Genomic DNA, 17,899 nt, shown 5'->3' with positions numbered 1-17,899 from the left:
TTACCATGCTTTGAATGAATGGTTGAATTGGATATTAGAAGCATGTTAGGTTTTGTTTGATTGTTGTTTTGTTGCTGCTTTAAAATAATGTTTCTGGGCATGTATGTGTGCACATGCTTTATGTATGCGTACGCATACTCTAGGCATGCACATGCACACTTGACATATGCGCAGGCATACTTGTACCCAGAAACGTAGATTTAGGGTTCTTGTTATTTTGTGTGTTTTGATTAGTTTTAATCCTTTGTTTAGGTCTTGTTGAATATAGCTTTCACATGTTTAGATCTAGGGTTAGTAGAATAACATGTTTCACATGCTTGAATTGATAGATTGGTGATTAGGGTTTATGATTTGATGAATCACATGAACATTCAAAAGAATTTGAACATGCATTGATGCATAAGTGCTGAGGTGTTATGGTGAAACGAGGTAAGCGAAATAAGTCATGCATAATTACATGAGCATGCATTTAACTTGGTTGATGAATATGATGCACTTTCTTGATTGATGAACATGATGAATATGCTTGATTAATGTCTTGTTGATGTTATTGTTTTGTGATGTGCTTGCTGCCCTTAGATATATATTGTGATGTGATCTTTAATATGTTGTGTCTTATTTCCTTAAGTGAATAATGCATGTTTAGGTTAAGGATTAGTGCTTTGTTAATAAACTCTTTAATTAAATATGGCTTAGCAACACATAATGAAGGCCAACCCACAAGCGGGAAGATCTTGGGTGCTTAACACCTTCTCAAACCATACCCAAACTCCGGACCCATAATCTGGTATGCCAACCCATGCATGTAAGTGATTAGCCCAAAAGGTCCAATATGGTTCCTAAACCTAATCTAGATGGCGACTCTACTTTTCTCCGCCATGGTTCATTCGGCCGAGGCATACTCTCCTTTGCGCCCACAAGAAGCTTGATAGATGCTCGATACCTCTTGATACAAGCTTCTTCTATTGAAGTTTTTTGGGTTTTTCTCGATACCTCTCGGTACATATCCCGATCCATTGAGTCATTTTTTCTGAATTCTCTATTTGCTCGATAGAAACTCGAAACCTCTCTCGATACATCGAAGTTGTTAGCCGTCGATACCTTCTCGATCTATCAAGATTTTGTTCTTGACACCTCTCAACACCTTCTTGATCGATCGAGATGTTTGGATCCATATATATTTGAAGGCCAACTTGGTTTCATTTTCACTTAAATATCTAGATATCTCTTCATGTTCTCTCGATCCAAACCCTCTCTTTTTAACAAAATCCTTCTTCCATTCAAGATTTTGGCCTCTTCCAACCTTAAATCCTTTGGTAAGTGGTCTCAATCTCTTCTTTTCCTCATCTCTCATGCATTTCATGCACTTAGACCTAGGTTTTCATTATTTTGGGAAATATGGGGTTTTTGAGTTTTTGTGAAAATTTTTTAAGTTGGGTTTTGTTGAGATAATATCACATGATCATGCATTGCATTTTCTAGCATTATAATCATGTGTTCAAGCATTCTAGGATTGTGTGACTGATTATATATTGTGAGTATTGTTGTTTGGATTGGGTTTTTGCCCATGATGTTTTTTATTTTTGCATGTTACATGCTCATGCATTACCATGCCTTGTTCCTTTCTTCTTTATCTTTCATGAGTATTGTTTCCTGCTGTGCCTTCTATTTGCTCTCTTCTTTAGCTTTTGGCCATGGCACCCAAGAAATTCGCTCCTTCGAAGAACCCGATATCTTGTCGTGGTTCGTCATCTTCATCTTCTCTTCCTGCTAGAGATGGGTTCTATGATTTAAAATCCCAAAAGGATTTTGATGAGAACTTTTGTGACTGGGTGATTCATTTGGAATGCCAAGTTACCTTGTTTGATTTTTCAGAAACTCCTCTTCCTAGTGCGTTTAGCTTTTGGGGTTGGGAATCTCTGCAAGAAACCTTTAAGGTGTCCCAGCGTGTTTATACAAGAGTTCTACTTCAACATACACGCTATTGATACCTTTATTCCTTAGTTTACTATGGTATTCAGAGGAACACGTATCGTAGTTACTCTGGAGCTCATTTCCGAGGTACTACGTGTCCCTAGGGTAGCTCATTCGAATTATCCTAGTCATCCTCATCTCCATTCCATCTCTCGAGATGAGTTGGCCTCACGATTCTACGAGAAAGTCATGGTGTGGGTGATCTTCTTAACTTCATCACGCAACTTTGCTAAGGATCCAAGGATCCTTAACATGGTGATGACCTTTGTTCTCACTCCATAGTCTCATTATAACACCATTACTGAGCCTCGTGCTCATTTTCTTTTTTGTCTCTTGGAAGGTCTCTCTATAGACTTTCCTTCACACATGATAGTATCTATGATAGATATCTATCAAGACAATGCTACACGTGATAAGCTAATCTGCCTTTCAACTATCACATGCATTCTCACACACATGCATGTTCCTATTCCTTCTGCTCATCTCTTTTCTATCATGGGTGCTATCAGTCAGGGATCTATATGGAGAAGCGATGCACAACTGGCCTCCAAGGCTAAGTGGCCTCGTGAGGAGTCTACTCCCGCCCAACAGGAGGAGGCTGACATTCGAGCTTCTAAGGATGCTACTTATGCCTCTTGACCCTCTTCTTCATCTGCTTTATCTTCTTCTTCTAGAGTAGAGGCATCTCTCATTGCCATCTTGGATCAGCTCCAGCTCATGCGTGCAGATTTTGATAGTCATCTTGACCATCTCTCTAATGAGATGTGTCAGATGAACACTAGGATTGGTCGCGTCGCTTGCCAATAGTCCCGTCTTGGTGGCTTTGCTCCTTCTCCCTCGCCTGATCCTTTTGAGGAGTCTTCTAATAGTGGAAATGATGAGAGTGATGATGCTTTTGGCTTTACTCATGATGATGAGATTATTGTTTTCCATGATTCACCCTTTGTCAGTTGTGACAAAAAGGGGGAGTTGTTTTGGTTATAAGAGAGTAGTTATGTTGTTAGGGGGAGAGCTAGACTAGTGATAGGGGGAGAGTGCTTTTGAGATATTTAGTGAGGTTTTTGTTGTATAGTTTTTTCATTACATGTACCTTGGTCTTGTGACCATTTTACATACATTGTACTTCTTTTAATATATATGATGATGATGTATGTGTTTCACCTTTATCTCACACGTGTTGTTTCTTTTCTCTCTTTATACACATATTTCTTAGTTTATATAACTTGTCTATATTTCACACTTTATACTTTGATGGATCTTGTTTAAGTGTTTTAGCTAAAGACAAGTTGCAAGTCTTTCATAACATGATCTCTCTTCTTGCAAAATTTTTCAAGAGTTCATAGTAGTAGTTAGACTTATGTACTTTTTGTGTAATAGCTATGGAGATTGTTGTTTCATACGTCTCTCTCATAATTATGCTTGTGGTTTTGTCACAGATTGCTAAAGGGAGAGATTGTTAGGGTCATATTTTCTATGTAATTGGCTAATTTTTTGACAAAACACACTTTACTTGTAATTAGATAGATCTAAGTTAGGTTTAATGTATCAAGAAGTATGCTGTTCAAACATATCAAGTGATATCATTAAAGATATGAAGGTTGATCAAAGAAACAAGTAAAGAAAAACTGTTTCATTAAGTCTCAACACAAGCTCGACAGATGCTGCTATCAAAGATTAATGAAAAAGCTCGATCTATCAAGAACTATAATTTCAGAACTTCCAGATCTAAAATTCGGCCCATGATGACTTGGATGATTAGGGTTTCTCTTCTTACAATCCTAGTTATATATTAAGCTTATTTTAAAAGTTTATATACATGGAAACAGAAACCTAGAACTCATTTACTTTGTGTGAAGCAACTACGTTTGTGCATCGTAGGGTTTTGTAACCAAGTGTTTCTTGATTTTCATTGTTTATGAAGTGAAGAACTTTGCAGTCAATAACAATCATTCAAGTTGCTGGAGTTAGTCATGTACTGGAATCTGTGCAATTGTGCAACAAAGGAAAGAAGGCTATTACAATATCAAGTTCAATTGGGTATTAAAGTGAAGGTTCAACTTTAGGTTGGTATTTTGGGATAGGCCAGGGTAGTGGTAAGATTCCTTATACTTATAACCGCTTGATTATTGATTAGTGGATTCTTGGCAGTGGTGGCCTTAAATTCACCCAGTGGGGCTTTTGCCTTGCAAGAGGTTTTGCCCATTTGTCAATAAATCAACATATTAATTTAATTTCTATTGCATTTAGTTTATTTGTTGATTTGTTGGTGTCTCTATGATTTGCAGATAATTTGACCTAATGAATCAACTTGAATAATTGAATTAATTAACCGGATTCAATCTATTTTAACCCAATAACATCAAAGAATAGAATGTTTTTGTACTTAAGAATGTGTCTTTGAGTATATATAAAACTAGTCGCTAACCCGTGCGATGCACGGAAAAGTTTTTAGTAACTATAAGATTTTAGCAAATCAAATGCTTTAAAATTTGAAAATCTTATAGAACTTACATTAGCACTCATCAATTTGTTTACAAAGTCAATGCTAAATAGATCTACAAATTGCATTCTCATATCCTTTGTCATTTGCAAAGTGACAGGACTCCTTTCATTATGGTTTGCATCCTTCTATCCTTCAAAGGCTTTAAAAAGTGCCATGTGGTCACTGCATAAGAATGTGTATAAGGTTATACAAAATTCTGTCATTATAATCAACATCCTAAAACTAACATCCAATCCAAAAATGTGTAACCAATGTTACACATCACTTAGTGTAAGTAAAGCCAATAAAAATTACCAAAAAAGGAAAACCATTTTGCTGGAAACATCACAATGACCAATAAATTAGATAGAAATATAAAATTAAACAAACTCATTTCCAACATGTATCTATGAAAACTCAAAAATATATAACAAATTTTCTTCTATCTTCATTTAATAAAGAAAAATGATAAGAAACTGTTATTCTAACTTTTATAAATTGCACTTATATCTATCACTTTCATCGAACTATTTGATTAACAGGAATACAAACAACACTTAGTGTAAGTAAAGCTAATGAAAGTCACCAAAAAGGGAAAACCATCTTGCTCACAGAGACCAATAAATTAGACAGAAATATAAAATTAAACAAACTCATATACAAACACGTATCTATGAAAAACTAAAAAATATATATAACAAATTTTCTTCTATCTTCATTTAATAAAGACAAATGATAACAAAATGTTATTCTAACTTTCATAAATTGCACTTATATCCTTTTCTATAAGCAAGCAAAAAATACATAGCTCAAGTTGTAATAACAAAATTGGAAAATTCTTAATGGAAGAAGGTAAGCTATCTATGAATTCAGCTATAGATATAATAGGCATATGAAAGCAACAATAACACCAATCAATCAATTATCCAACCTAGCACACACTATTTAGGTAGCTTCCCTAGTGAATTAGGCTACAATGAATTGCACAAATTGGCCTTGATACCAACTGTGCTTTCAGTGTTAGATGCTCAGGCCTTTTTGAGAAATTACACTGCCTCTTTTAGGTTATTTTGATGTAAATCTTTTTTTATATATAAATAATTACAATAGGATTTTATATATATATATATATATATTATTTATGTACATAGACAAATAGTTAACCCTATACTAAAAAAAAATTCAGAAATTTAGTACATAGGCAAACGAATACCATACCTTTAACCTTGATTCGAATGGAGGAAAAGACTGAAGAGAAAGGCAATAAAAAAGTAGAAATTAATCAGGAATATTAAATCTAAATAAAAGTGAATGGAAGAACAAAAATTAAGAATGAAATCTGCTTTAAAACAGCAAACGAATGTACAAAGAATTAAATCTGTTGCTGTTTGGTATTCATTGAAAGCTCCTAATTAAATTTGTTTACAGTTACAGATTTCTAAACAAATTTGATCACCAAAGCTTATCTACAAAAATAAATGAAAAAAAAAACACTAATTTCTAATCAAAACATTAACATTCAAACTCTCTCATGTTTCTAACCATATATTTGATGTGTGTTTAGAAGAGAGCATACCCAAACAACCTTCAAGGATCCTTTGTTGTTTCTTGAAATAATTAGATATCCAGTTTCTTTTTCCTACAATTAAATGCATAAGATGAATGAATGCATCAGAAATCATCAAATTTTGATTTTTTGCTTTCCAAAAGACTTAACATCATGTATGTCAAAGAATAAGCTTAACATCTGCTAGAATAGCTTAAAAAGAATAATTGCTGGAGTTTCACTACAATTCTACTATAAAACAAAACAACAGCTACAACCCAACTGAGAACATAAAATTTCTTCCTACATTTTACAATCAGAGACAGACCAAAACAAAAAAGACATGAACCTGTAGAATTTCTTCCTTTGTGTCAGATTTTGAAGGCTGGGAGGCTCTTCAATACTATCTACACTTTCTTACAAAACCTGTAGAAGTTGCGTTACTAAAGAAGTCATTTTTTAAATGTAAAAGCAAAATTCATGATTATTTAATAGATGTTCGAACGTAAATTATAACCATAGCTAGATCAGAATGACCAAATATAACATTATTATGAATATTGATCATAATTCAGGTGTGTGTATATATATATATATATATATATATATATTTTTTTTTTGAAAACTCATAAATTCAGGTATATAATTACAAGTTTCGAAACATATACAGGCTACAGCAAACCTCTATCAAGTAAAAAAAAGTTTTACCTGTGAATGAGATAGAAAAGAAAAAAAACTGATGAAAGTTGTGAGCATTAGAGCACCATGACCAAATCCATGATAATAAAAGGAAATTAATTATGAGATACAAACCTCCATTGACAACGAAATTGAGAAAGTGGAAAACCTTCTGCGTGGTCCATCTATATTCTGGTACTCTCAATTGTATCCGAATTAATTGAACCTTAAACCACATAATAATAATAATAATAATTAATTTTACGTAATTACCAAATTCCAATTGAAAATTAAATATTCTTCTTAAATAAATAATAAAAACCTAAGCGGTGAAATTTAAAATTAAAAAAAAAAAAGGTACCAGAGCTACGAAGTAGACGATGCCGAAGAAAGCAGCGAGGATGTGATAAAAACGAATTTCAATTCTATGAGTGTTTCCCTGACTTCAACAAAAAAGAATAGAGAGAAAAAGGGGATAGGAATTGAAATCCCTAAATTGACAAAAAAAAAAAACTAATTAAAGAAGAAATCCTTAAATTGACAGAAAAACCTAATTAAAGAGAATAGGAAAAGAGATTATTCATAGATTAATTGAGAGATACCGAGATAGAATGCGCTGATATGGAGGTTGGGTCAAAGATTGAAAACGTTGGCTCCCATGGTCATGCCCTTGCAAGCTTTCTGCAAAATAGCTTGGATCTGTGTGTGTTTGAGGGAGTGAAGATGTTCTGCGTTTGGTGAGTAATGTTTAAAGGAGAGGTTCTGGGTTTGGTTTTGTCGAAAGGAGAGGTTCTGCCGTTCTGCCCTTGCACTATTGCTCTAGGTTTGGCCGTTTTGTGTTGTTGCTCTAGGTTTTGCCGTTTTGTGTTTGGTTTCAGAATTATATCGGGAAAACTATTTGGATTGAGAAAGGAGGGTATATATATTATATATTTAATTAAAAGAAATAAATCAGATTTAAAAATTAGAAAAAAAATGCTGACGTGGAAAATTGTGGGAGCGGCAGAGGCTTCGGTTTTATATATATATATAGATGACATTTTATATATATATATATATATATATATATAAAGTCATAAATGTATATACCATCAACGTATTAATTTCTACTATTAGCTTTTTATTAATACTATTTTAATACATAATTTTTCTGCTAATATCAACTTTAATATTTAGAAATTATGGAGAATTTATATTAATTGCTTTTAATTATTGAATTGAGATTTACGCTTAACTTTGTTTTCAAATATTTTTATGGATTCTTTCTAAATATTGAATTAATATTTTTTTATCATATATATACACACACAAACATATATAGCATGATTTCTACTTTCAATTATATAATTATCATTCATTTAGATATTATTTTTTAATAAATTTTTTTCTATTTCTTTATTCATTTGATCAATTTGCTTTCCTTATTTTTTTTATAGTAGCCCATGTATATATATGGATACACTTAAAGATATACAATAAAATACATAATATAGTTTCTATATATATATAATTTAATACTATTGATAGTCATTTTTATATTTTGTTAGCTCTTTAAAAAAATTTTGTAAGGATATTATTAGGTATAAAATGTAAATTGTCCATTTTTTATTTTTTAATTATTGTGAAGTACTTTTTTTTTTTTATTTTTATTTTTTTATGATTCATTTATTCTAAACTCTTTAATTTTTATACTTAATAACTCACTTGAATGAATATTTATGATGTGGTCTCACATTTGATTCTAAAATTAAGAAATAAAACTCTTTAAGAATAAATAATTTAGGACATATGGCGCAAAATTAGAACTCTAATTTGGAATTCTAATTTGAGTTTTTCTCAGGTTCATTTATTATTATTACTAGTATGTAACCCATGCAAACGCATGGATGTATTTAAAATTAAACACAATTTTTATTATAAAAATATAAATAATTAGTCCAATTATTATTATTTTTTTTTAAAAGCATGTAACACATGCATTAATGTATACTGTGGGGCCCAACAATTTTTGGGCCAGCTCCGAATAAAAACAATCTTTTGGGCCAGCTCTATTTATTCATTGAGGCCCAAAGGCCTTAGCCGAGGAAGGTTATGGCCCAGAAGTTGTAATGCAAGTACAAAATAAGCATTGGGATACAGCCGAGGACGGTTCAATCCTCGGCCGGTCCAAGGTCTCCTCGGAAGAAAGGGCAAAAGTGGTATAGAAACACCTTGGAAAAAAATCTAAAATATCTGTACCAATATAAAAGGGTATGCTGGAAAGCGTAAACGACTAGGGAAAGCTGCCCTTACTGCCATTCAATACTCTGCACTTGACAAAGACATACTCTCCAGCTTTTACAACCACCCTCAACCACTCTGAGTAGGGGCTGATGGGACAAGTATCAGTCTTGGAATGTTGATCTTACACGTGGATGAAGGATAAAAAACACAGGCTAGTATAAAAGGAAAAGTAAGCAATTCGTAGAAGGGGCTGGGAAAAATGGCCAAAAACCAGAGCCTCCCAGCCCGCCTCCTGGAGAAAGATTCCTAGGGCGAAAATGACTTTGCCATGTATGAACGTCACGAAAAGACTCACCGCCTGGGGACTAAGGCCTAGCCTTTCAAACCCACGCTCTACAAATGATATTGTTTGAGCCTTTTTATGTGCGAACCCAACACTGTTGTGGTTCGATACGAATCGTGTTCTTACAATTGGCGCCGTCTGTGGGAAGGGCTTGTGTGTTGGCATAGGCGGTAGGTCGAGAGAGTTCCTTTGTCATTTCTAACAACTGGTTGTAGAATTTTAGTCTAAAGTTCCGCTAGGGGCTATGCTTCTTGACTAGGGGCTACGCTTGGTAGCGTTAATCACATGGATAATTCTAGGGGCTTGGCCGAGGAGCTAACTCCCCTAAAGCCAAGGTCCCACGCCAAGAGAAAACTGAGTTTTGGACAGAACCAAGGTATTGTATGGTCCTCGAACTCAAACCTATGGGGAAACCAACTACTTGGATGAGAAAACTGGGTTTTGGACAGAACCAAGGTATTGTATGGTCCTCGGACTCAAACCTATGGGGAAACCTACTTGGATGAGAAAACTACTTTGTATGACTCAAACCTATGGGGAAACCAACTACTGGATGAGAAAACTGGGTTTTAGACAGAACCAAGGTATTGTATGGTCCTCGGACTCAAACCTATGGGGAAACCAACTAGTTGGATGAGAAAACTGAGTTTTGGACAGAACCAAGGTATTGTATGGTCCCCAGACTCAAACCTATGAGGAAACCAACTACTTGGATGAGAAAACTGAGTTTTGGACAGAACCAAGGTATTGTATGGTCCTCGGACTCAAACCTATGGGGAAACCAACTATTTGGATGAGAAAACTGAGTTTTGGACAGAACCAAGGTATTGTATGGTCCTCGGACTCAAATCTATGGGGAAACCAACTACTTGGATGAGAAAACTGAGTTTTGGACAGAACCAAGGTATTGTATGGTCCCCAGACTCAAACCTATGGGGAAACCAATTACTTGGATGAGAAAACTGAGTTTTGGACAGAACCAAGGTATTGTATGGTCTTCGGACTCAAACCTATGGGGAAACCAACTACTTGGATGAGAAAACTGGGTTTTGGACAGAACCAAGGTATTGTATGGTCCTCGGACTCAAACCTATGGGGAAACCAGCTACTTAGATGAGAAAAAGACTGAATTTCGTAGGATCGACTACTTAATAAAAATTCTAAGTTACTCAATCCTTGGCTCAAATACTGTAAAAGATTAAAGCCAATAAAAGTGTTAAGAAGATGGTGAAACGCCCCACTATTCAGCAACCTAGGGGGGCTGTTCATTTTGCGGGTGATATGTCTTCGGATGGTTACTTCCTACACCGTATCGAGCACTCAGTTATCATCTCGGCTAGTTTTGGGGTAAGTATCGTTTTCACAGGTCGGCATTGTTGTGCCAAACAACTCTATTAGAGTTATGGTGATATCTCTTTCTTAGCAAATATTTCGACCCTGGGTGTCATTGATTCGATGCTATATTATTGTGCCAAACAGCACTCGCAAGTTCATAATAGCACCTTTCTCTTTGATAAGGGATTATGGCCCCAAGTATTGTATTCTAAAGTCGGCGGTATTGTGCCGGGCCGACTCAGTAAGCTCGTCATAATGTCCTTTCTTTTTCTGCTTAATAGGAATTTCAGTCCTAAGTATCACTTGTTCGATTCAGTATTATTAAGCCGGATTGTTTTTATAAACACAGAGAAAGATCTTTCTATTAACTAGAACCTTGGTCCTAGACGTCGGTCAAAGTTTAAAAATAAAAAGAATTCACAAGATTGTATGTCCACTCACTGCGTTATCAGTTCGGAAATATGAAGATAGAACATGTGAAGTAAAGTAATAACGATTTTTATTAAATATAAAGATTTATTACAACGTACAAAAAGGGGCTTAAACAAGCCTATACAAAAGGTGGATTACCAAAAAAAGAAAAGAAAAAGCAAGCAACAGCAATACAGATAAGTAAATAGTCAGATGTCTTTTTAAACTCGTCTCCGAAGTCCTTCCAAACTCTGCCTCGGTAGCTCCCATATTGAGAGGAGGACCTTCTTCAGAAGAAGATGGAGGAGATGAATGAAAAGAAGGAGGAGAAGAAGAGGGAGGAGATGGAAAGAAGGAAAAAGGAGCAAAAGAGGGAGAAGGAAAACCACCAGGATAGACCTGGTGGTGGAAAGAAGAAGAAAGAGAGGCAAAAGGAGACACCAGTGAACGAAGAGAGGAAGAAGTAAGGGCACTTAGTCCCTGCCTCAGTCCTGACTCCTAACACGCTGGTGTCATATTAGCTATGCTCATCAGAGAGTGGCTGGTAGTGATAATGGGTGTCCTCGGCTCAGTCACGCCGAAAGTTTGACGTGACAAGCCCCTGCTTCGGATTTTGGCTGAAAGGAAGGTGAGACAGATCTTGAGTCTTCGCCATCGCTGCCCTGACCGAGCTATTTCGAGCTTTATTAGAACATGGTGTTTTCGGGAAGGGTATGGTTCCTTCATTACTTATTATGGTGAATGTATCACGATTTAATGTATAACTAGTGGGTAAAGTAAACTCTAGGGGAGGCTAAGTATTTCAGATTTCAGAAGGATGAAAAGGGTCTCTTTACAAAAACAATAACCTCCTACCTTCCTTCTTATACGGAGGGTGGAGCGGAAGGTATTTAATATGTTCAGATCTCCAAAGGAATCTGCAAACAAAATATGCCTGTTCCACTTCCCCACCTCATCAAACAAACCATCGAATTTAAATAGTCTCGTAAATAGAAGTCATTAAAGGCACGTTTCGGATAATCAAACAGCGAGAACGCGCCAGGAGTAAATTCGAAAGAATGTCTCGTAGATCGGTACACCTTCTGGGTAGATGGAGAATCGCCAACATTAATGAAAGGCTGAATTAAATGAGCCCTGATGAAGGCTCGGTACTACCAAAACCCTCATCTCCAACCAAGAGGTCGGACAGCAGGGTTTTGAGGGGCTATTGTGGGGCCCAATAATTTTTAGGCCAGCTCCGAATAAAAATAATCTTTTGGGCCAGCTCTATTTATTCGTTGAGGCCCAAAGGCCCAAGCCGAGGAAGGTTATGGCCCAGAAGTTGTAATGCAAGTACAAAATAAGCATTGGGATACAGCCGAGGACGGTTCAATCCTCGACCGGTCCAAGGTCTCCTCGGAAGAAAGGGCAAAAGTGGTATAGAAATACCTTGGAAAAAAATCTAAAATATCTGTACCAATATAAAAGGGTATGCTGGAAAGCGTAAACGACTGGGGAAAGCTGCCCTTACTGTCATTCAATACTCTGCACTTAACAAAGACATACTCTCCAGCTTTTACAACCACCCCCAACCACTCTGAGTAGGGGCTGATGGGACAAGTATCAGTCTTGGAATGTCGATCCTACACGTGGACGAAGGATAAAAAACATAGGCTAGTATAAAAGGAAAAGTAAGCAATTCGTAGAAGGGGCTGGGAAAAATGGCCAAAAACCAGAGCTTCCCAGCCCGTCTCCTGGAGAAAGATTCTTAGGGCGAAAATGACTTTGCCATGTATGAATGTCACGAAAAGACTCACCGCTTGAGGACTAAGGCCTAGCCTTTCAAACCCACGCTCTACAAATGATATTGTTTGGGCCTTTTTACATGCGAACCCAACACTGTTGTGGTTCGATACGAATCGTGTCCTTACAAGTCACATATTATAATTCTTACCAAAATTTAGTACTACTTATTATAATTTTTTTTTCTAATTTTTAATAAGATAGATTGTGTAATAATTTTTATTGAGTATATGTGATTAGGTTTTTTTTTTTTATTTTAAATTTTATAGTTTATTAATATTAGATTCTTAGTATTCTGTACTCATTAACTCACTTCGCACAAAGATTAAAAAACTTAAGTGGACATATGACAAATACTTGAGTGAAAAATTAAGTATAGTGTGGTTCCCACATAAATTTAGATATATGGCACAAAATTAGGAACTATAATTTGAAATTTTAATTTGAATTACTTTCCATTTCACCTATTATATATATATATATATATATATATATATATAGATTACTTCTCTCATCACAATTTACAAACGCAATTTTTTTAATAATGATGTCCTAAAGGGGAAAGAGATTTTAATTATGGTTTACTTTTTGGACTACTAAGGATTGATATTATTTTGTCTGATTATTGTTGTTTGTTTCTATTGGGACATGAAATTGAAACTATGTTAATACCGTTCAAACCAAAACAACATAGTTTTAATGATATACTTTATAATATATAATTATTCCAAACAAAAATATAAAAATAGGAAATAAAAAGTGGGTGGGGACACTAGCGATACGGATCCAAGCGCTAATAAGGCTTCGAACTAAAATCAGGTACAAATGATTATGTAACTCTAGTAATTTTATATCTGGCTTCTCATAAAAATTGTGTAACATTCAATTATTGTTTCTCAATAAAATCTATTATCCTATAATATTTTGACCAAAACAATCTTTTGAATAAATATAAATGCATAAATTTTTTTATGAACTTTTCTTCTCTTTTCTTTTTTATTCACATTTATTTTTTCTATCCTAAAATCGGTATTATGGGAGAAGAGTCACAATTTTTCCGCTTACACATTTGATTTTTTTGTTTTTTTTTTTGTTTTGTTTTTCTTCTTTTTACTTCATCCGTCCCAATTGTTTGACTTATCTTCTATTTTGGGATGTCCCAAAATTAAGTCTAGTTTGAAAAGTCGAACCCCATTATTTAGTAACATTCTCATTATACCCCTTTACCAATAATCATATTAATTTTTGATTTGAAGATAAAGATTAGGTTTGGTTGAGTTTGGCAGCTACATAATTTAGATTGAAGATGAATTTGTAATCTACACCCAATAGAGTTTGTAATGTAGGATAGTACACCAATAGAGTTTGTAATCTACAATAACTTTGAAAATTGCATGGTAGAAAGGTTTTTTATTTTATTTTTTTATTTTTTTTATGCACAGGTGTTTAAATATTTTATGAGGGTAATTTAGAAAATTTCTAACTTATTTTTAAAGAGATAAGACATTTACGCTCCTCTGTTTTGTTTCAGTATAAAATATTTTCCGTAAAATATTTTCCCATTTTCAAATGTTTAATTGCATATAAAATATAGTTAATGTTGTAAATTCTTTTCCTTTGACTAAAACCCCGTGCGTAAAAACTTGTAAAATATTTTACCAAAAAAACAAGTGTAAAACATTTTACAAAAATCTCATAGCCTCACACCTGACTCTCTCCCCCTTTCTCATACTTTACTTGTCCTCTCTCACACTTGCCCAAACTAGCGACAACACCCATCGACATTCTAGTCTTCGCCTCCACTTTGCCAGCATCCATTCGTCGCTCTTTACCTCCATTTTGGTGGCACCACCATCAGATCTCAGCCTGTTTCGTTGTTGGAGAAGTCGTTGTAAGAGGCCTGAGGTGAGCCTTATTACCGCCACTTCATTGCTCATTGCTCAAATCTAGCTTCAAATCTAGAAATGCCGCCGCTAAGATCTCTGATTTGGAATCAATGAGAGTGGACATTTTGCTAACATTGCTTGCACCAAAGATCTTGTGAACAATGGCAAACTTGTGGGGGTCATCAGATGGAAAGTAGGAGCAAAAATGCAGTCTTTGGCCCATTGGCACCTCAGTAACCATTAAAAAATTGATGGAAAATGCAAGAAAAATTGGGGAAACTTTTTTTGGAGCGGTCTGCATTGTTCAATGTTTGAAAAGTTTGAATTTAGCTCTGGTGTTTTTAATGCATACATTTTTTAAACTTCAATTAGTTTTTGTCTAATCAGCTCTATGAGTGCACGAATGTTTGTCTGTTTGGATGCACAGATACTAGAACCCTTTCTGGTTTGTAAAAAATGGCTTTGATACAGCGAAAAAAACTTATCATAGTCATGTTTTTCATTCTTGAGACTTTCATATCTCGAGCCATGTCCCGAAATTTCCCTAAAGCCCCCCTTTATGAGAGATATGAGCAATGGATGGCTCAGCATGGACGCAACTATATAGACAGTATAGAGCAAGAAAAGCGTTTCAATATATTTAAGGACAACATAGAATATATAGATAAATCTAATAATGAAGGGAATCGCACTTTTAAGCTAGGTGTCAATAAATTTGCGGACTTAACAACTGAAGAATTTCTTGCCTCTTATACTGGATACAAGATTTCCAACCAACCAAGTTCTCTCAATGCAACAAGGTTTAGGTACGAAGCCCTTACCGAAGAAGTTCTAGCGACTATGGATTGGAGAGAGAGAGGAGCTGTTACCAACGTAAAGGACCAAAGGATCATGTGGTAAGAGGATTACAGTACCCAACACTCATAAGTTTAGCTTCAGTTCCCGTACTTACTGTTATCATAAAAATATTTTACTTATGATTGATTCTTATACACGCAGGACCTCGTTGGGCCTTTTCAGCAGTGGCAGCAATAGAAGGGGCCATCCAAATCAAAACTGGCAACTTGATCTCTTTGTCTGAACAACAACTAGTGGACTGTTCCAATGAGTTAGATGGCAATGGTGGCTGCCAGGGTGGTTATATGGATAATGCCTTTAGATATGTAGAACGAAATGGAGGAATAGCCACTGAAGAAAATTACCCACATCGGGAATCGGATGGAACTTGTGACCAGCAAAAGGCATCTATTATTGGAGCTAAGATTCTTAGCTTAGTAATGGTAACTCGCAATAATGAGGACGCAATACTTCAAGCAGTGGCCTCCCAGCCAGTTTCAATTGGCATTTTGGCTAGTCATGACTTTCAATTTTATGAAAGCGGAGTTTTAACGGGAGAGTGCGAGTCGACCAGTTTAAGCCATGCTGTTACTGCAATTGGTTATGGAACGAGTGATGATGGTATCAAGTACTGGTTAATGAAGAATTCATGGGGCGCCGATTGGGGTGAGGATGGCTATATAAGGATTCAAAGAGACTCCGGTGCTCCAGAAGGTCTTTGTGGCCTTGCCAAGTTGCCTTCCTATGTAGCTGTTTAGGTTTGGTACTCCAATGGTGACTAATCAAATCACCTATAAATTAATGGTACTTGGTCTCTCTTTCACTATATATATATATATATATGTTATATTTGTTGTGAAAATGTATGCGTGTTGCTACTTTTTTTTTTTTTTTTTTTTGCTGAATGTATGCGTGTTGCTACTTGTAACATCAAAATATGAACGTTGTATATATTAAATAAACCTAACAGTTACTGCTAGTATTAAGTAATGTAATGATAAATAATAAAAATTTTCAGGCCACTTTAACCATATGCCTGTTAAATTTGTTATAGTTGTGAAAATGCCTGTACTGCTACTTGTAAGTTGTAACGTCAAAATATGAACGTTGTAATATATAAACCTGACAGGTACTTTTTATTTTTTATTTTTTTTGATAGGCAACGGTAAACTTTATTAAATAAAATCATGTAATGTACGATACATCATGGAGAAGAGCTTGTTCTAAAAAGCAAGGATTTTCTTCCATCCAGGTCATATAGTCGCCAATACCTAACACATATTTTGCTAACAAATGAGCTGGATTATTGCCTTCTCTTCTAATATTAACATGATAGTTGATAAAAATCTTCAAATTTAGCATATTAAAGTGGTCGTGAGACCTAAGTTAGGTTTTGACAAGAAAGAAATCTATTTGATAATTTGATAGTTGGGGGTAGACAAATTTGAACATTGTAATAAATAAACTCGATAGTTTGACAAAATGATACTCCATAATTTGATAGTTCGATAGCTAAAAAAAATCTTCAGAATTTGGCATATTAAAATGGTTATGAGACCTATGTTGGGTCTCTCAACAAGATGAAAATCTATTTGATAATTTGATATTTGGGGTTGGGGGGATTTGAACTGGATGTTTTTGTATAGAACACTAAGAGACACTAAATAGTTTAGTTATAAGGCTCTTGGTACAAAATGACCCAATTTGAAATGAATGACCCAAAAATAAAGCTTAGGTACAATTTCATAGTACCTTAATTGTTATACCTTAAATTCCCGAATTAAATTCTATCACATGGCTGTAATGACCAATGAAATACAAATAATGTCACATTTTTCCAGAAACAATAAATTTAATCATTTGGTTCATTGATCAATGCAATTATTTCGTTGAATTTTTTAAGGAAATCTAAGAAATGACAGTAGTTAATAGATAATTAAGAAAAGACAAAGCCCTGAAACCAAATCCGAATAGCTAAAAGAATTCTTTCAAAGATTTGAAGTTAATAATTTAAGAGATATATCTGTTTAAGATCTACGCAAATAAATAAATTCAATCAAACAAGAAATAAATGAATCAAAACAACAAACATTTTAAATATTAATTTTCCTACATTAAAAGGCTTGATCCAAAAATATCTTTCAAAGTGATTTCCAAACTTGTTCTCAAAATGTAAAAAGGTTTTTCTAAGTATAGACACATAAATTTTCAAAACATGTTATGAAAATATTTTTCAGACATGGTTTCTTTTAAAAATCTCATTCCAATATTTTTCCTACAAAATTCTTTCCGAAACCAATGTGATTTTTCTTGGAAAAATCTTTTTTTCCTAGAAAATTATTTTTCTAAAAAACTCATGGGATTCAACAAATATTTTTCCTAGGAAACTCTTTTGTCCAAAA

The 17,899-nt window shown here is 34.6% G+C and overlaps 1 long non-coding RNA gene and 1 pseudogene across 2 annotated transcripts; one reads left to right on the top strand and one right to left on the bottom strand.

Moving 5' to 3' along the window:
* Positions 1-4,555: 4,555 nt before the first annotated feature.
* LOC115989297 lies at positions 4,556-6,430 on the bottom strand. 2 transcript variants are annotated; one of them, XR_004091871.1, is made up of 4 exons: positions 6,352-6,430; positions 6,033-6,095; positions 5,675-5,704; positions 4,556-4,639 (listed from the first exon to the last, which is right to left on the bottom strand). It is a non-coding gene; the product is annotated as an uncharacterized LOC115989297 (long non-coding RNA). The 2 variants fall into 2 exon arrangements; XR_004091870.1 differs by having other exon boundaries at positions 6,033-6,375.
* An 8,686-nt stretch (positions 6,431-15,116) lies between these two features.
* LOC115990570 lies at positions 15,117-16,255 on the top strand (annotated as a pseudogene).
* The last annotated feature ends 1,644 nt before the right edge of the window (positions 16,256-17,899 follow it).

Source organism: Quercus lobata, chromosome 5 (genome assembly GCF_001633185.2).
Source record: "Quercus lobata isolate SW786 chromosome 5, ValleyOak3.0 Primary Assembly, whole genome shotgun sequence".
NCBI classification, from domain to species: Eukaryota; Viridiplantae; Streptophyta; class Magnoliopsida; order Fagales; family Fagaceae; genus Quercus; species Quercus lobata.
This window is presented reverse-complemented; position numbering and strand designations above follow the sequence as displayed.